Raw genomic sequence first — 16,696 nt, forward strand, 5'->3', positions numbered from 1 at the left:
CCTTCTTTTCCTTTTTTTTTTTTTATCAAACCTTACTACATGGACTCTAATTTAGCCCTCATATTCTCTTGGTAGAATTGTTGAAATAATCCTAGAATTCATCTTTGAACACGTGGCTTTTACCATCTTCAGTTCATCACGTACATAACTTGCAAAATAATATCCTAACGGGCAAAACAGACTATATCACTACTTTCCCCTAAGAAGCTTCACTGGCACCCAAATTATCCATAGATTAAAATATAACTTCTCTGTTCAGTAGTTAAAAACCTTCTCAATGTGGTTTCAGATTATCTTTCCAGGATGATTAAATATTACTACTCATTATACTTTCTAGAGTCTTGTCAAACTTTTTTTGCTAGTTCTTGTACATGAAATTTCATTTCCCACACTTATTCTTTTACACAGGTTGGAACCCCTGGGTCCCTTTTAGGTTTAGCTCCTTGTACTACCTCTTACAGGAAATTTTTTTTTTTAATTCTTGATTTATTATTAAGATGATATTGAAAAAAAGATAATATTGAGTTGAATTAATTTGTATTGAAATTTTCAGGATATATTTGTGTATTTTCTTTTTGTGGGCCAGAACTCTGAACTTGAAACAAGGATTCTTACAAGGTGCCAAGTCAGTGGAATTGATAAATACAATGGTTGTCTAGTTTAGCATGATGCTTAATAGTTCTCTAAGTCAGTATGATTGATTTAATCTTACAACAAATAGTGGTTTCCTAGTGATATAATTATTGGTTTATACTCAGCATAGAGCATATAAGCTGGGACTCAGACTCAGAGCCAGATTCATTCACTTCATCTCACAGCTTCATGGTTGGCCTGGCCTTATGCACTTCTCCCCCTGAGACCAAGGCCTGTCAGAGCCAGAGACAGACTCAGAAGGGATTCAGAGATATATTTATTTGCTCCATGTCATACCACCATGGTGACAGGCTCTTCTCCTTAGCTTCTCCACTGAAACCAAGACTTTGGAAGGCCGCTAAGAAAGTTAGCCCCGGTTCCAGGTAAGGAGACAAGATTGTGAAGGACATATTAAAGGATTGGGGTTTTTAACACCTGGCTCTTCTTGTGATGATTACTCAACTGAAACGAAAGCTGCTCCCAAGATCTCCAGAAAACCAAACAAGAATGTTATATTTTGGCTCCTGAACAGGGACTAAGGACCTACATTTGTGACCCAGAAATTAGGGTGAATACAAAAATAGACAAGAAGGAAACTTTATTAAGGGCTAAAGAAGTGTTTCAGCTGAAATGGGACAAATGTTTAGAAAAGAGCCTTTTCCACTTCAAGGAAAATGTGAGGAAAGCATAGTTAAACTCATTAAAAACCAAAGTTTAATTGTAACTTGGGAGCAGATCATTGAACTTTTGGAAACATTACAATACCCATCTCCTTGGTTCTCAAAGGAAAAGAATTAGACTCAGACAAGTGGAAATTAGTAGGAGAGCAACTAAGTGAATATTACAATGATAATGGCCCTGATTCAATTTCTAAAGAAACATTATATACATATAACTTAATACAATTGGCTTTAAGGAATTATATAAGTATTAAGATAAGGAAAAAAGAAGAAAGTGCAGGAGGGAGAGGATACTGAAAAATTAGGTGAAAAGGATGAAGAATTAGGCAAGAAAGGAGGTAAGTACAATTTTGATGTAATTTAGGAATGTGGTACTTCACAGCAGGAGCCATTAGGGCATTCACCATCCACTGATCTCCCCCACCTCAATTAACCCTTTATGGGTGGAGGCAGAAAAAGGAAGGGGAGGGGTAGTAACACAATCAGCACAATCTATGAAGCAGCCTATGACAAGATTACAAAAGGCACTAGTTAAAGCTAAAAAAAAGAACAGGATATATCTGATTTGATAAATGCATGCCCTCTTATTGAAGAATTTGATTCTTCAGATCAATAAAAGAGAAGATACACTCTTTTGATCTGGAAAAAAAAAATCAAAGACTTAAAAAAGGGTTGCACTCTTTATGGGGCTTTATCTTCTTATGTTAAGATGATATTAGAGAATTTGGCTTATGAAATTTCCCTAGTGATGGGAAATCCATAGCAAGGACAGGTTTAGAACCTAGACAAAACTTGTTGTGGCTTTCAGAGTACAGTGAACTATGTAGAATACAAGCCCAACAAAATAGGAAAACTGCAGTTAATATACAAATCCCTTTTGATCAACTACCAGGTAAAGGCTAGTATGCAGACACTTCAGTACAGATTAATTACTCTTTGATAGTATATATGCAAATTGCTGCTGCAATGTGAAAATGTAGCTACAGCAATAATGATCAAACAATTTACTAATGAGGTTTGTAGAATAACTATATGGGGACTACACAAAGATGCTCCTTTAGAGGAGATCATAAGATGCTGTGCCACAGTGAGCACAAATGCCTTTTATATCCAGGCTGTGATGCAGAGCATGGGAAAACAGGGCCCCTCTTGGCAAGGGACTTCCAGAGAGACTCATTGATGCTTTCAATGTGATAAAGTAGGGCATCTGAAAATTCAATGTTGGCATAGAGATAGAGTGAGAAAACAGGATGGGAGAACAAGACTCAAATCCCATGTACAAAATGCGACAAGGGCTTCCACTGGGCCTCAGATGGTAGATTGACCTAGGGAAACGAGAGGCGGGGCCCAGCTCCAAGACCTCAAACAAAAAACAGGTGGAGCATGATGGCAGCCGAGTTTACATCAAAAGTGTCTTTAGATGTTTAGGACTCTGATATGATCAATCAGCAGAGAAGCAATCAGATGGGACAAAGGGATTACATGATCAATTAGCTGAGAAGCAATCAGATGGGAGAAGGGGATTACAATTGGGGAGAACTGGAAGAATACAGACTTGTTTTCTTGCTTGACACGCCATAATAAAAGCTTTCTTTTTAGAGATGAAGTAGTATCTCCTCTCTGCCATCTTGTCTCCATCCCTCTGATTTTTTCTTATAGAACAATGTACAATGATGAACTTTGAAAGACCTGGTTCTTCTCAGTGGTTCAGTAATCCAAAGCAATCCCAATAGACTTTGGACAAAAAATGCCATCTGCATCCAGAAAAAACCTAAGGAGACTGAATGTAAATTAACACTTGCAATGTTCTCTTTTATCTCTCCCATCGCTGGGGTCGAGCTTTTCCACTGAAATCAGGATTGGAGGTTTTTCCACTGAAATCAGGATCAGAGCTTTTCCACTGAAATCAGGATTTTGCCCCACATTGGGCGTTAAACTGTTGGTGTTTTTCTCTTCTTTAAAATAATAAAGATTCTTTCTCTCTGGGAGAAGGTTTCTCGGGGAGGTTTTCTGGAGGCAGCCTTAGTTTCAGTTGAAAGTAAATAATCACCCAAAATCGCAGCCAGCTGATAAAAATTCAGATCTTTTATTGTGTCCTTCAATATAGCCTGGTTATCTCAGAGGCCTATCTCTCTGCTTGGTTCCAAGAGCTCTCGCAACTTTGTCCTTGGCTTCTGCCTCTGCTTTCTTCAGCCTCCAGCCAGCACCAAGGTGGAAGATGCAATGAATCTCTCTTGCCTCTAAGATAGGGTTTGTGGGCTTCCTCCCAGAGTGCTCCTCTTCAACCCCAGTCAATGTTCCGGAGAAATTCCTCTAAGCTCTAAGAGCTTCCTCCATATATATAATCTCCCAAAGGTTAACTCCTCCTTCTAGAGGCAGGGCCTAAGGGAGGTGTAAATTCGGATATCTCATACTAAACCGTGTGAACTCCAATGAGTACTTAAATATTTCTTGCTTCTATGAGCTCTCTAAAGGTGTGAACACAAGCATTATTGTCTATCATTATTAGCAACCCATCACCCTCCAAGGATTCGCTCTAAGGTGTGATCAATTCTATTGAGTTAACACCAGGACCCTGACATCTCCCTTGAGTTTTCACCTTGTTTCAAGTTGAGTTGACACTAGGATTCCAACAGACACTAAAAGCAGATCATCTCTAGATGAAGCCCCAAAGGTGATAAGAATTAGTGCCCATCTCACAAGGCTCTCTTAGAAGAATTAAAAAATGATCTTAAAAGAGAAGAAAAATGGAGAAAAGAAAGGAGAACTTTGTAAGAGGGTTTAAAAAGGGAAACAAAAAATAGCTGAAGAAAACTCCTTACAAAATAGATTTAATAAAATGGAAAAAGCATCTAATTTTTTACAAAATAGTTTTGACAAAATGGAAAAAGAAAACAACTGCTTGAAAAACAGAATTTGTGAAATGGAAAAAAATCCATTGCACAAAACAACTCTTTTAAAAATTCAATTGGCCAAATACAAATTGAGCTAAAAAAAGTATCTGTTGAAAATAATTCACTAAAATTAGAATTCTGAACAAATGAAAATGAATGACTCAATGAGACATTAAGAATCCAGTGAAACAAAACCAAAAAATGAAAAAAATAAAAAAAAATGTAAAATACCTCATTGGACAAACAACTGACATGGGAAACAGTTCTAGGAGAGACAACCTAAGGATTATTGGACTTCCTGAAGAAAATGATGAAAAAAAAAGACCCCTGGCATCATCTTTCAAGAAATCATCATTGAAAACTGCCTTGATATCTTAGAAACAGAAGGTAAAATAGCCATTTAAAGAATTCACCAATCATCTCTTGAAAAAAGACCCCAAAATGAAAACTCCAAGGAATATCATAGGTAAAATTCAAATATATATCAGATCAAGGAAAAATTTTTGCAAGTATCCAGAAAGAAACAATTCACAAACCAAGTAGCCACAATCAGGATTACCCAGGACCTAGCAGCTTCCACCTTAAAGGATTAAAACAGCTGAAATTTGTTATTTGGAAAGGCAAAGGAATTTGGATTGCAGTCACTAATAAACAATCCAGCTAAATTGAACGTTATCTTTCAGAGAAGAAGATGGATATTGAATGATACAGGTCATTTCTTATATAACAATAATATTCTATAACATTCATGTACCATAACTTTTTCAGACATTCTCCAACTGATGGGCATCCACTCAGTTTCCAGTTTCTTGTCACTACAAAAAGGGCTGCCAGAAACACTTTTGCACATGTGGGTTCCTTTCCCACCTTTAAGATCTCTTTGGGATACAAATCCAGTAAAACACTATTGAATCAATGGGTATGCACAGTTTGATAACTTTTTGAGCATAGTTCCAAATTGCTATTCAGAATGGCTGGATCCATTCACAGATCCACCCACAATGTATTAGTGTCCCAGTTTTCTCACATTCCCTCCAACATTCATCATTATCTAGTCCTGTCATCTTAGCCAATCTCAGAGGTATGTAGTGTTGTCTCAGAGTTGTGTTAATTTACATTTTTCTGATCAGTAGTGATTTAGAGCATCTTTTAATATGACTAGAAATGGTTTTAATTTCATCTGAAAATTGTATCCTTTGACCATTTGTCAATTGGAGAAAGCCTTGATTCTAATAAATTTGATTAAATTCTCTGTATATTTTAGAAATGGGACCTTTGTCAGAACCCTTAAATGTAAAAATGTTTTACCAATTTATTGCTTCCCTTTTAATCTTGTATGAATAAGTTTTGTTGGTACAAAAATATTTTAACTTAATATAATCAAAATGATCTATTTGGTGTTCAATAATGAGCTCCAATTCTTCATTGGTCACAAATTCCTTCCTTCTCCACAGATCTGAGAGGTAAAACTACCCTTTGTTTTTCTAATTTGCTTATAAAATCACCTTTTAGGTCAAAATCAAGGATCCATATTGATCTTATCTTGGTATGTGGTGTGGTGTTAGGTGTGGGTCAATGCCTAGTTTCTTCTATAATAATTTCTAATTTTTCCAGCAGTTTTTTTTTTCCAGTAGTGAGTACTTATTTCAAAAACTGGAGTTTTCGGATTTGTCAAAAACTAGATTGCTATAGTTACTGACTATCTTTCCTGTGATCTTAACCTATTCCACTGATCAACTACTCTGTTTCTTAGCCAGTGCCAAATGGTTTTAATGACTGCTGCTTTATAATATAGTTTTAGGTCTGGCATAGCTAGGCCTCCTTCATTGACATTTTTTCTTCATTAATTCCCTTGAAATTCTTGAACTTTTGTTCTTCCAGATGAACTTTGTTATTATGTTCTAGTAGCTTCTACCTTAAAGTATCAAATGGCCTGGAATCTGATATTCTGAAAGGCAAAGGAACTTGAAGTTGAGACTACACACCTCTCAGATTGGCTAAGATGACAGGAAAATATAATGAATGTTGGAGAGGATATGGGAAAATTGAGACACATATATTGTGAAACTGACCTGATCCAGTCATTCTGGAGAGCATTTTGGAACTATGCTCAAAAGATTATCAAACCGTGTGTGCCCTTTGATCCAGAAGTGGATCTTATATCCCAAAGAGATCATAAAGGAGGGAAAGGCACCCACATATGCAAAAATGTTTCTGGCAGCCCTTTTTGTGATGACAAGAGACTGGATACTGAATGGATGCCCATCAGTTGGAGAATGACTGAACAAATTATGGTATATGAATGTTATGGAATATTATTGTTCTGTAAGAAACAATCAGGAAGATGATTTCAGAGAGACCAGGAAAGACTTTCATGAACGGATGCTAAGTGAAATGAGCACAACAAGGAGATCATTACATATGGCAATAACAAAATTAAATGATAATCAATTCTGATGGATGTGGCTCTTTTCAACAGTGAGAAGATTCTATCCAGTTCCAATAATCTTATAATGATGAGCCTCATTTACACCCAGAGAGAGGACTGTGGGAACTGAGGGTGGATCACTATATTGCATTTTCACTCTTTTTATTGTGGTTTGCTTGAATTTTATTTTCTTTCTCATTGTTTTCTTTTTGATCAATTTTTTTTCTTGTGCAGCAAGATTATTGTATAAATATGTATGCCTATATTCGATTTAATACATATTTTATGATGTTTAACATATATTGGATTACTTCCAATTGGGGAAAGGGCAGAGGTTAAGGGAGAAAAATTAGAACTCAAGATTTTTCAAAAGATCAGTGTTGAAAAATCATCCTTACATATGCTTTGAAAATAAAAATCTTCAATTAAAAAAGAATCAGCCGGATGATTTCAGAGAAACCTGAACAACTTACATGGATTGTTGCTAAATGAAGTTAGGAGAAACTGGAGAATGTTGTACACAGCAATAAGCTAGATTATATGATAATCATTTCTGACAGATGTGACTCTTTTCAACAATGAGGTGATTCCAAGTAGTTCCAGTGGTCTTGTGATGAAGGGACTGAGTGTGGATCACAAAACAATATTTTCACTTTTTTTTGTTATTGTTTGCTTGCATTTTGTTTTCTTTCTATTTTTTTCTTTTTTGATCTGTTTTTTCTTGTGCAGAATGATAATTGTGGAAATATATAAAGAAGAATTACACATGTATAACATAAATTGGATGATTTGCCATCGAAGGGAGAAGGTGGAGGGAAGGGAATGAGAAAAATTTGGAACACAAGGTTTTGAAAGGATGAATGTTGAAAATTATCTTTGCATATGTTTTGAAAGTAAAAAGTTTTAATAAAAAAGAAATAAATGCAGAAATAAAGCTTACCTTTAAGAAGTCGATAGTCTGGGAGGAAAATATATACATGTATGCATATATACTAAAGACATTCAAGAAGATTTTGAATAAAATTTCTGACAGCTGATGGAATCAAGAAAGATATCTTTTTAAAAGGGATTTGAGCCTTGAAGAAAACAAGGAATTTTGAAAGATGGAGGTGAAGAGGAAGTGCATTTTAAGCATAGGTGCATCCTTTGGTAGAATATATAATGTCATGTAAATGTATATGATTAAAACCTAAAGTGGTTGTAACCATAATGTTTGAGAGTGTGTGTACAACAAAAGGGAATCATTATACACACACACACACACACACACACACACACATATACACATTCAGAGACATCATACGTAGTTAATCTATGAATATGTGTATATAATGCATGTGTGTGGGCATAATTTTCTAATTAAAATTGCAGTACTTTAGTGCATAGAGGATTTATATGCATTAATGGATAAAATTCTCACCCTTGGAGCTGCTGACAAACATTAAATCAGATTTAGACAAAATAAATGTTCTAAATCTATGTTTATATACACACATACATATATATGGCTACATATAAATATGAATCACATTTATATTGTGTATGCACATATTTAACAAAAAAGTAAAATTATTATTTTCTAGATGCTTTTACAGGAGGGAGAAAGAAGTAGAGTTCAGCAGTCCATAATGAAGTCATTACCTTTTTGTAATAATGAGAATAGTTGAAATTTAATGTATAGAAATTAGACCATAACTGGCAATAACAAATAATATTTAATAGCTACTGTGATACCATTAATCCTTAAATTACAAAATTTTAATAGATAAAATACCCAGATGTGCTTTTAGATGATAGATCAGGACTCATATATATAACCTTTGTTGAGTTTCTTTGGAACATTATGGGAATTAGCTAGAAGAGCATACATATGTTTGTGTGTGTGATAATATTAGATGATTCATGTGAAATATAATAGTAGCAGTACTTAACATGAATAACTAAAATGTCCTCTTCAATATTAGATGGACCTGGATAAATAAAATAAAATATAAAGATATATATATATATATATATATATAATATAGCATAATGTTATATTACTACATAGTAGTTTTATTACTATGTAGTAATATAACATTATGTTATATTATATTTTATATATGTATAATTTGATATGATATAGTACATTCAGATACTCAGATATTAAGAGGAATATGTAATCAAATCAATTTCAGAGTTCTCTTTAAGTGATGCAGATTGCAATGTAACCATGACTCAAAATATTTGTGTTTATGTTCTACAAGTTTGTCAAATGAGTTTTACCCAAAATGCTGAAGTTCTTCCTTTTTTATGACTTGTGAAAATCACTCTGCTTATCCCTATACTATCCCTTATTCTTTTCTTTCTTTTTTTTCCCCTTAGGCAATTGGATTTAAGTGACTTGCCCAGGGTCACACAGCGAGGAAGCTTTAAGTGTCAGAGGCCGGATTTGAACTCAGGTCTTCCTTCAGAGATGGTGCTCTATCTACTGTACTATCCCTTATTCTTATCTCTGACCATCTCATCTTTTCCTGTAGTATAATCCTTGATGGAATTTTAATCCCTTTCTGCCTATAATTCCTCAGTTTTTCAGCCTATTCACACCAAACATGCACTACTATTTCATTGCCTTTCATATAATAATCATCTTTATTTCTTCGAAGGCATTGGAGTTCACTATTTCCCTGAAATGTTAGCATTGATGAGATGGGACTTTCTTTTAGGAGCTTAGGAAAGGGGCATGTAAGTGATACATTGGATAGAATGCTGGAGCCTAAAGTCAAGGAGACTCACCTTTCTGAATTCAAGTATGGTCTGTCACTTAAAAGCTTTGTGACCCCAGGCAACTCACTTATTCCTGTTTGACTCAATTTCTTTATAATTAAACATGAGTTGAAGAAGAAAATGACACACTCCTTTAGTATCTTTGCCAAGAAAATTTCAAATTGGGATTATGAAGAGTTGGGCATGACTAACAAAAGATTCAACAACAATAGCAATGCCCAGAAGGATGGTGATGATGTTCCTTTCTACATGACAGTGCACATTGAAATTTGGATAATGGTTTTTATCCATTTAGTATTTTTTGTGTGAATGGACAGAATAAGTTACTTTTGAGTAATTGAGTTCCTTAGCATTATAATATTTGATGTCCTTTAGTATAGTGTTATTTATCTATCTATATATTTTTTCTCATGATATTATATCCTATCCTCTTATAGGATCTTGTGTCAGATATAGTGTATATATCTGTGTAAATATAATGTTATGATGACTATATTTTCTTTTTTGGTTGGAAATTATAATGCCATTCATTTAGGCAGAAAGAAATCTGCCTATACAAAAATTAAATTAATACCTATTTTGCAAATTATTGTCTAGAGAATCAAATTGTATAATTTACAAAGTGCAAGGCTTTCCCAGATTTGATAGCGAATAACACATCTAAGATTCGAGTCGGTATATGGATGTGTCTGTATATGTGTATGTTTTCACGCACATATTTGTGTATATATACACATATGAATGTATTACAGTACATGTGCACTATGCAGTGAACATATATATAATGTATAGTATCATACATGATAACATATGTAGTTTCTAAGAATTATATTAGATAAAATAAAAGTATAATAAAATACAATATCAGGTAACTAGGTAGAGTTCAGAAAATCTGTGTTCAAATCTTGCCTCTAATATATACTAGCTATGTGACCTTGGAAAATCAAAGAAACTTTCTTGAATACAGTTTCCTCATTTCTAAAATGGGAATAACAATAATGGCTCCTATGTCATAGGGTTGTTATATAGCTGATATGAGAACATAAATTAAGCATTTTATCACAATTATGTTGGAATATAAATGTTAGTTACTATTAATATAAGATGGAAGCATATATTTTGGCCAAAGTATTGTTTAAGTATATGGGTCTTCAAATAGAGATGAGACCCTTATCAATATTCTTATGAATAGGATAGTATCTATAAGGGATTAGCCTTTCAGAACATGTTTATATTTATGTAAATTAATTAATTTTTTATAAATTTTGTTTCTTTGGATCAAATTTCTTTTTCATATCTATTAGCTAATGCTATCCAATTAAGGATCTGTGTTTTTGTGATGCCTAAGGCAAATGCAGGCCTCAGTTTGAGTAAAGGGGGACCAAAAGTAATGTATTTTAGATATTTAGATGGATGGATGGATGTAAAATGATATAATGTAACACAATATGATATGATGTAACACTAATGTAGTATAATATAATATAATATAATAATTCAGACAAACCAGGTTTCTTTTCCTGTTAATTACCCAGCCTAATAGGAGCTGAAGCATTAGTCTAATTCCTCTTGTTAAAGTAAATCACTGTTCTGTATCTCAGCAAATGGTTAATTCAATCATAGCACATAGATTTTTCATCAGTTTTTAATTTGCTAAATTTTTGTGAGCTGGTGACTTAGAAAATTCTCCATCTTTCAAACCAGAGTCAATCAGGATAGTGCCATGTGCTATTCTTTCTCAGTGTCATTTCCATTTCAATATGGATTTTATAGCTCATTACCTGTCAATCAGGTTTAAATGGTGCAGTATTCATTTTATCATGTTCTGTAAAACATGTTTATGCTTCCTTTGATGTCTTACATTCATTTTAGTCTGAGTGCTATTTATTTTTCCAAGCACTGAAGCCTTCTATAGCTACACACATTTTTTAACATGAATTTATTTTAACAAATGCAATATTTCATTTTATATATGTTCATATGGGATGTTTAACCAAGCAAATGAATCTAAGGAAAAAGTAATTCAGATATTCCTCATTTGTTGTGACAAACCATTTTATAAGCTCTTTTTAAAATTTTATCTTAACCTTGAGAGAGACATTTTTAAACAATACACTTCATAATCCAGTTGTGTTATCTTTTAGGTCCACAATATTTCTAATCCTTGAGTTGGAATGCTAAGATTAGAAAGTTAACTCCTGCCATTTACTTGTAGGATGGTCCTGGATAAATCACAGAATTTTCTTGAAGTTTTGTTATCTCATCTACAATGTGATATTTTAATTAAATAACTACATAGAACTACCATAAAATTAAGTAATGTGTGCAAAACTTTCTATACATAAAAGGTTATAAACACATTCTTATTAAAAAAACTAATCAATCTTATATGATATTTGAAAGTTACTTAAACACTCTTAACTTCAGTTTCCATTTGTGTAATTAGATAATATAGCCTCCAAGACTCCTTCCAGGTTTTAATCTATGATTCTATAATCTTATATTTGAGTATATTCTTAACAGTAGGATAAAAAATGAATTTTAAAAACCTATATTTCCCCTCAAAATTATAAATTTATTACTTTTCATTTTATTTTAACACATTAAGTTTAAGTACATATGAATATTGTAGTACATAGGGAAAAAAGTAAAAGTTATGTGTTTAACTGAATATTGACTATAATAATAATTATTATAATAATTATGCTTTTTAAAAATCTATCTTAAGTGTAGTAAAATTAACAATAATAGCTAGCATTTTTATAGAACTTTAAGGCATGCAAAGTGTTATACATATTAATTCATTTGAACCTTAAGACACCTCCTTCCTTCCTTCCTTCTTTTCTTCCTTCCTTCTTTCCTTCATTCTTTCCTTCCTTCTTTCTTTTTTCAGACACTTTCTTACTATATGATTCTTGGCAAATCTCTTAAGTTTTCTGTACCACGAAGAACAAGGGGTTGATGCCATTATTATTCCCATTTTTAAAGATGAAGAAACTGAGGTACAGAAAAAGTAAATGACTTGCTGAGGGTCATAAAGCAGCTAATAAATATCTAAGACAGGAATCTAATTCACATCTGCCCTACTTTAGTTCTGGGCTTTATCCACTATACTAACTGAATGTCCCAACACTGCCTTGCTCTCTTTTCTCTTGCTCTCTCTCTCTCTCTCTGTCTCTGTTTTTCTTTGCCTTTGTCTTTCTGTCTGTCTTTGTTTCTGTCTCTGTCTCAGTCACTGTCTCTGTTTCTCTCTCTCTCTCTCTTTCTCTCTCTCTCTCTCACACACACACACAAACACACACACACACACACACACACACACACACACACGCACATTTTTCTTCACATTATTGTATAAATTATTCTTTAGTTTTGACTCACTTCACTCTATCAGTTAATAAAAATTTTCCTAGATTTCTTTCAATCCATCCCTTTCATCTCTTCTTAAGGCACAATTATATTAGATTCTTGCATCATAATTTGTTTGGCCTTTCCCCAATTGAAAAATCATACTTTTTACCCATGTTCTTTGGTATAACAGAAAGTGCTGCTAAATATTTTTTCACATGGGTATTTTTGCTTTGTTTTAACCTTTTTCATGGGAGGCAAGAATGACATCTCTTTAGTCAAAGGAAATGCATGGTTTATTGTGTTTGGGGCATTATTCTAAATTATTTTAAAGAATGGTTGAACCAGTTACGTCCATCAAAAGTGCATGAGAGTGCCTATATTCTCATTTTCCCTCCCACAATTGCCATTTTCCTTTTCGTTTTAAATGTGTTTGCCAATTTGAGCAATACGAGGTAAACCTCAGCATTGTTTTAATTATCATTTCTCTTATTAAAATTTTTTCAGAAAATTGTATATGCTTTACAGTTTCTCTTTGAATATTGTGTGCTCATATCATTAGCCTATTTAGCTCTTGATGAACAGAAACATTTAATTTTAATAAAACAAAAATATTTTTCATTTTTTTTAATTTAGGAAATTTTTTGTTACTTATAAAAAACATAACAACATATAATTCCCTTCCTGAATTAATATAGCCCATAAATTTTCTCTGATATTTCCATTTAATGAGAAAACATATTTTCTTTCATTTTCTCCAATACGTAGTGTTCTTGTTTTTTGCCACTGGAGCATTGGGACCGGTGAATATCACAATGCAAAATTACTCTAAAGGAAAGTCAAAGGAATTTCTCTCAGGCATTAATTAAAAGTCAAAATATTTCAGAGGCAACCATAAACTCCTTGGTTGTGTGACCTATTTAAATATTGTATAAGGAATGATTTAACCAAAAGAAATTCACCCATTTTACCCCTTCTGTTGAAAGGAAGGATCTAAAATATTAGAGGCAGATAACTGTTAGCATTTATTCTTAAAATATTTAGAAAGTTACTGCAGAGATTATAGCTTCAGTGCTCTAAAGGATGTTAGAATACTTTTAATCCTAGCCCTTCATTTTACAGATGAGTAAACTGAAAACCAAAGAGGTTAAGTGATATCCTTGTGGCATTTCTGGTAAACATAACCTTTGTTGGGAGCAGATATTTTTTTTAGTCATTATTGTTATTTATTTGCTTGAAGAGGTCTCTAGGTTAGGGAACTCTAATTTGTGACAAACTCTTCTCAGGAAACCCAATTCATCTTCTCCTTAGGTAGATGTCCACCTCCAAGATTTGTTGAGAGAATCAAATAAACTCATATTTATGAAGTGCATAGTACAGTACCTGGTGCATAGAAAACACTCAATAAATTATTGTTTTTCCTTCCTTCTTCTCTTCCTCTCTCCCTTCTTGCCTTTCTTCCTCCCTCCCTTGTCCTTCCTTCTTTCCTCCTTTTTTCCTCCTTCCTTCCTTACTTTCCTTTTTATCTTTGTACTTGTAACAACTATCTGGTGAACACTAGGTGATTAATAAGTCTTTCTGCAGCAAATATTGCAGACTTCTACGAATCTTCACGAAGAATGTAGCCAAAACCCAGTTTTGTTCCCCCTTCATTTGAATGAGCCTTTTCACTAACAATATTAATAAGCCTGTCTTTTTAAAATATCAAATTATTGAATAATGGATTACATAGTCAATATTTTCCCCATTAAAGGTTATATCCAATGATTCATCAAAGTATGGGAGAAAACTTGGAACTTCAAAGGATTTCAGGGATCAGTTAAGAATTGCCATGTTTGGGGATTTTTTTTTTTCTATTGAGTTCAGAGGAATCACAAGGAGAGACGAAAGCAGGAGCTGTCTGTTTGTATCCAGTAGAAAACTGCTGGGAGATAACAGCTAGAGATTTAGGAAAGGGAAAAACAGTATTTTGAGGCCTTTCTTTTTCTGATAAGGCAAATGGGGTAATTAAAGGCAATTAACCTAGCATCGAATGCTTGTCTACTTAGTCTCTTTTTAAACCTAGCTCTCCAATTCCCAGTGAGCCCAACTTCAGATCTTTGGGACAGTTTGAGGGAAAGACAACATTAAAGAATCAGGTTATTAAATCCACTGGGGATAAGCAAAGTGATGAAGGGTTGTTTTTCCTCCAGAGTTCATCTCATTTCCTTTGGAATATTAAAACTAATGTTTTCCCACTTCTGGTTTACATTTATCTTATTGAGAAATTATAAAATTATAATGTAGCTGTATAGCCTATTTCAGTGCTGGTCTTAATATCTTTTATTTTCTTTCTTTTTTTAGTTTCTTGGGTTTTTTATAATAGTTTTTTTTCAAAATTTTCAAACTACAAAAAATTCAAAATTTATTTTCAACATTCACTCTTGCAAAATCTTGTGTAATTTTTTCCGCCTCTCTTCTCTCCACTCTCCTCTCCTAGTCAGCAAGTTATCTGATACAATTTAAACACATGCAATTCTTTTACACATATTTCCACATTTATCATGGTGCACAAGAAAAATTAGTTCAAAAAGGAAAAAAAAATGACAAAGAAAAAAAAAGCAACAACAAAAAAGATGAAAGTACTATGTTATGGTACACATTTGGTTCCCACAGTCCTCTCTCTGGGTGTAGATGGCTATCTCCATCACAAGTCTATTGGAGTTACCCTGAACCTCATTGTTGAAAAGAGCCAAGTTCATCAGAGGTGAACATCACCTAATGTTGTTGGTGGTGTGTAAAATGTTATCTTTGTTATGCTCATTTCCCTTAGCATCAATTCATGTAAGTCTCTGCAGACCTTTCTGAAATTAGGCTGCTGATCATTTCTTAAAGAACAATAATATTCAATTACATACATATAACAGAATTTATTTAGCCATTTCCCAACTCATGGGCATCCACTCAGTTTCCAGTTCCTTGACACTACAAAAAGGACTGGTAGAACATTTTTGCACATTTTTATGATCTCTTAAGGATATAAGCTCAGTAGAAACACTGTTGGATCAAAGAGTATGCACAGTTTGACAATCCTTTGAGCATAATTCTAAATTGCTATCCAGAATGATTGGATCAGTTCACAACTCCACCAGCAATGTATTAATGTCCCAGTTTTCCCACATTCCCTCCAGCATTTGTCATTATCTTTTCTTATAATCTTAACCATATGAGAGATATGTAGTGGTAACTCAGAGTCATCTTAATTTTCATTTCTCTGATTAATAATGATTTAGAATGCTTTTATATGATTAGAAATGGTTTTAATTTTTTTCACCTGAACATTGTCTGTTCATATTCTTTGACCATTTATCAATTGTAGAATGACTTGTATTTTTTTTTTTTATAAATTTGACTCTATATATTTTAGAAGTGAGGTCTTTATCACAGTTCTTGGATGTATTTTCCCCCAATTTACTGCTTTCTTTCTAATCTTGTCTACATTAGTTTTGTTTGTAGAAAATCTTTTAAATTTGATGTAATCAAAATTATCCATTTTTTTTTTATTTTCTAGTGTTCTCTAGTTCTTTGGCCTCAAATTTCTTCATTCTCCATAAATCTAAGATGTAGACTATATATAGTTCTTTTAAGTTGCTTTTAAAATTATTCTTTATGTCTAAATAATAAACCCATTTTGAACTTATCTTTGTGTAGGATGTTCTGTGTTGGCCAGTGCCTACTTCTTCTGCCATATTATTCTCCAATTTTTCAGCAATATTTTGTAGAGTACAGGCTAGCTCCCTAGAGGGTTCCAGGGTCAGCCAGAGTCAGGCTGGTCTTTAGGGGGAGAAGTGAAGGAGGCAGGCAAACTGCCTAGAGGCTTGCCAAAGATGTCTTAAGGATCCTGGAGTCCAGAGTCACCAGCCTCTCCCCTCCTTGTTCTGCTACCATGTGCCTCTCTGGTCCCCCCC

The sequence above is a fragment of the Sarcophilus harrisii genome, chromosome 5 (genome assembly GCF_902635505.1).
Source record: "Sarcophilus harrisii chromosome 5, mSarHar1.11, whole genome shotgun sequence".
NCBI classification, from domain to species: domain Eukaryota; kingdom Metazoa; phylum Chordata; class Mammalia; order Dasyuromorphia; family Dasyuridae; genus Sarcophilus; species Sarcophilus harrisii.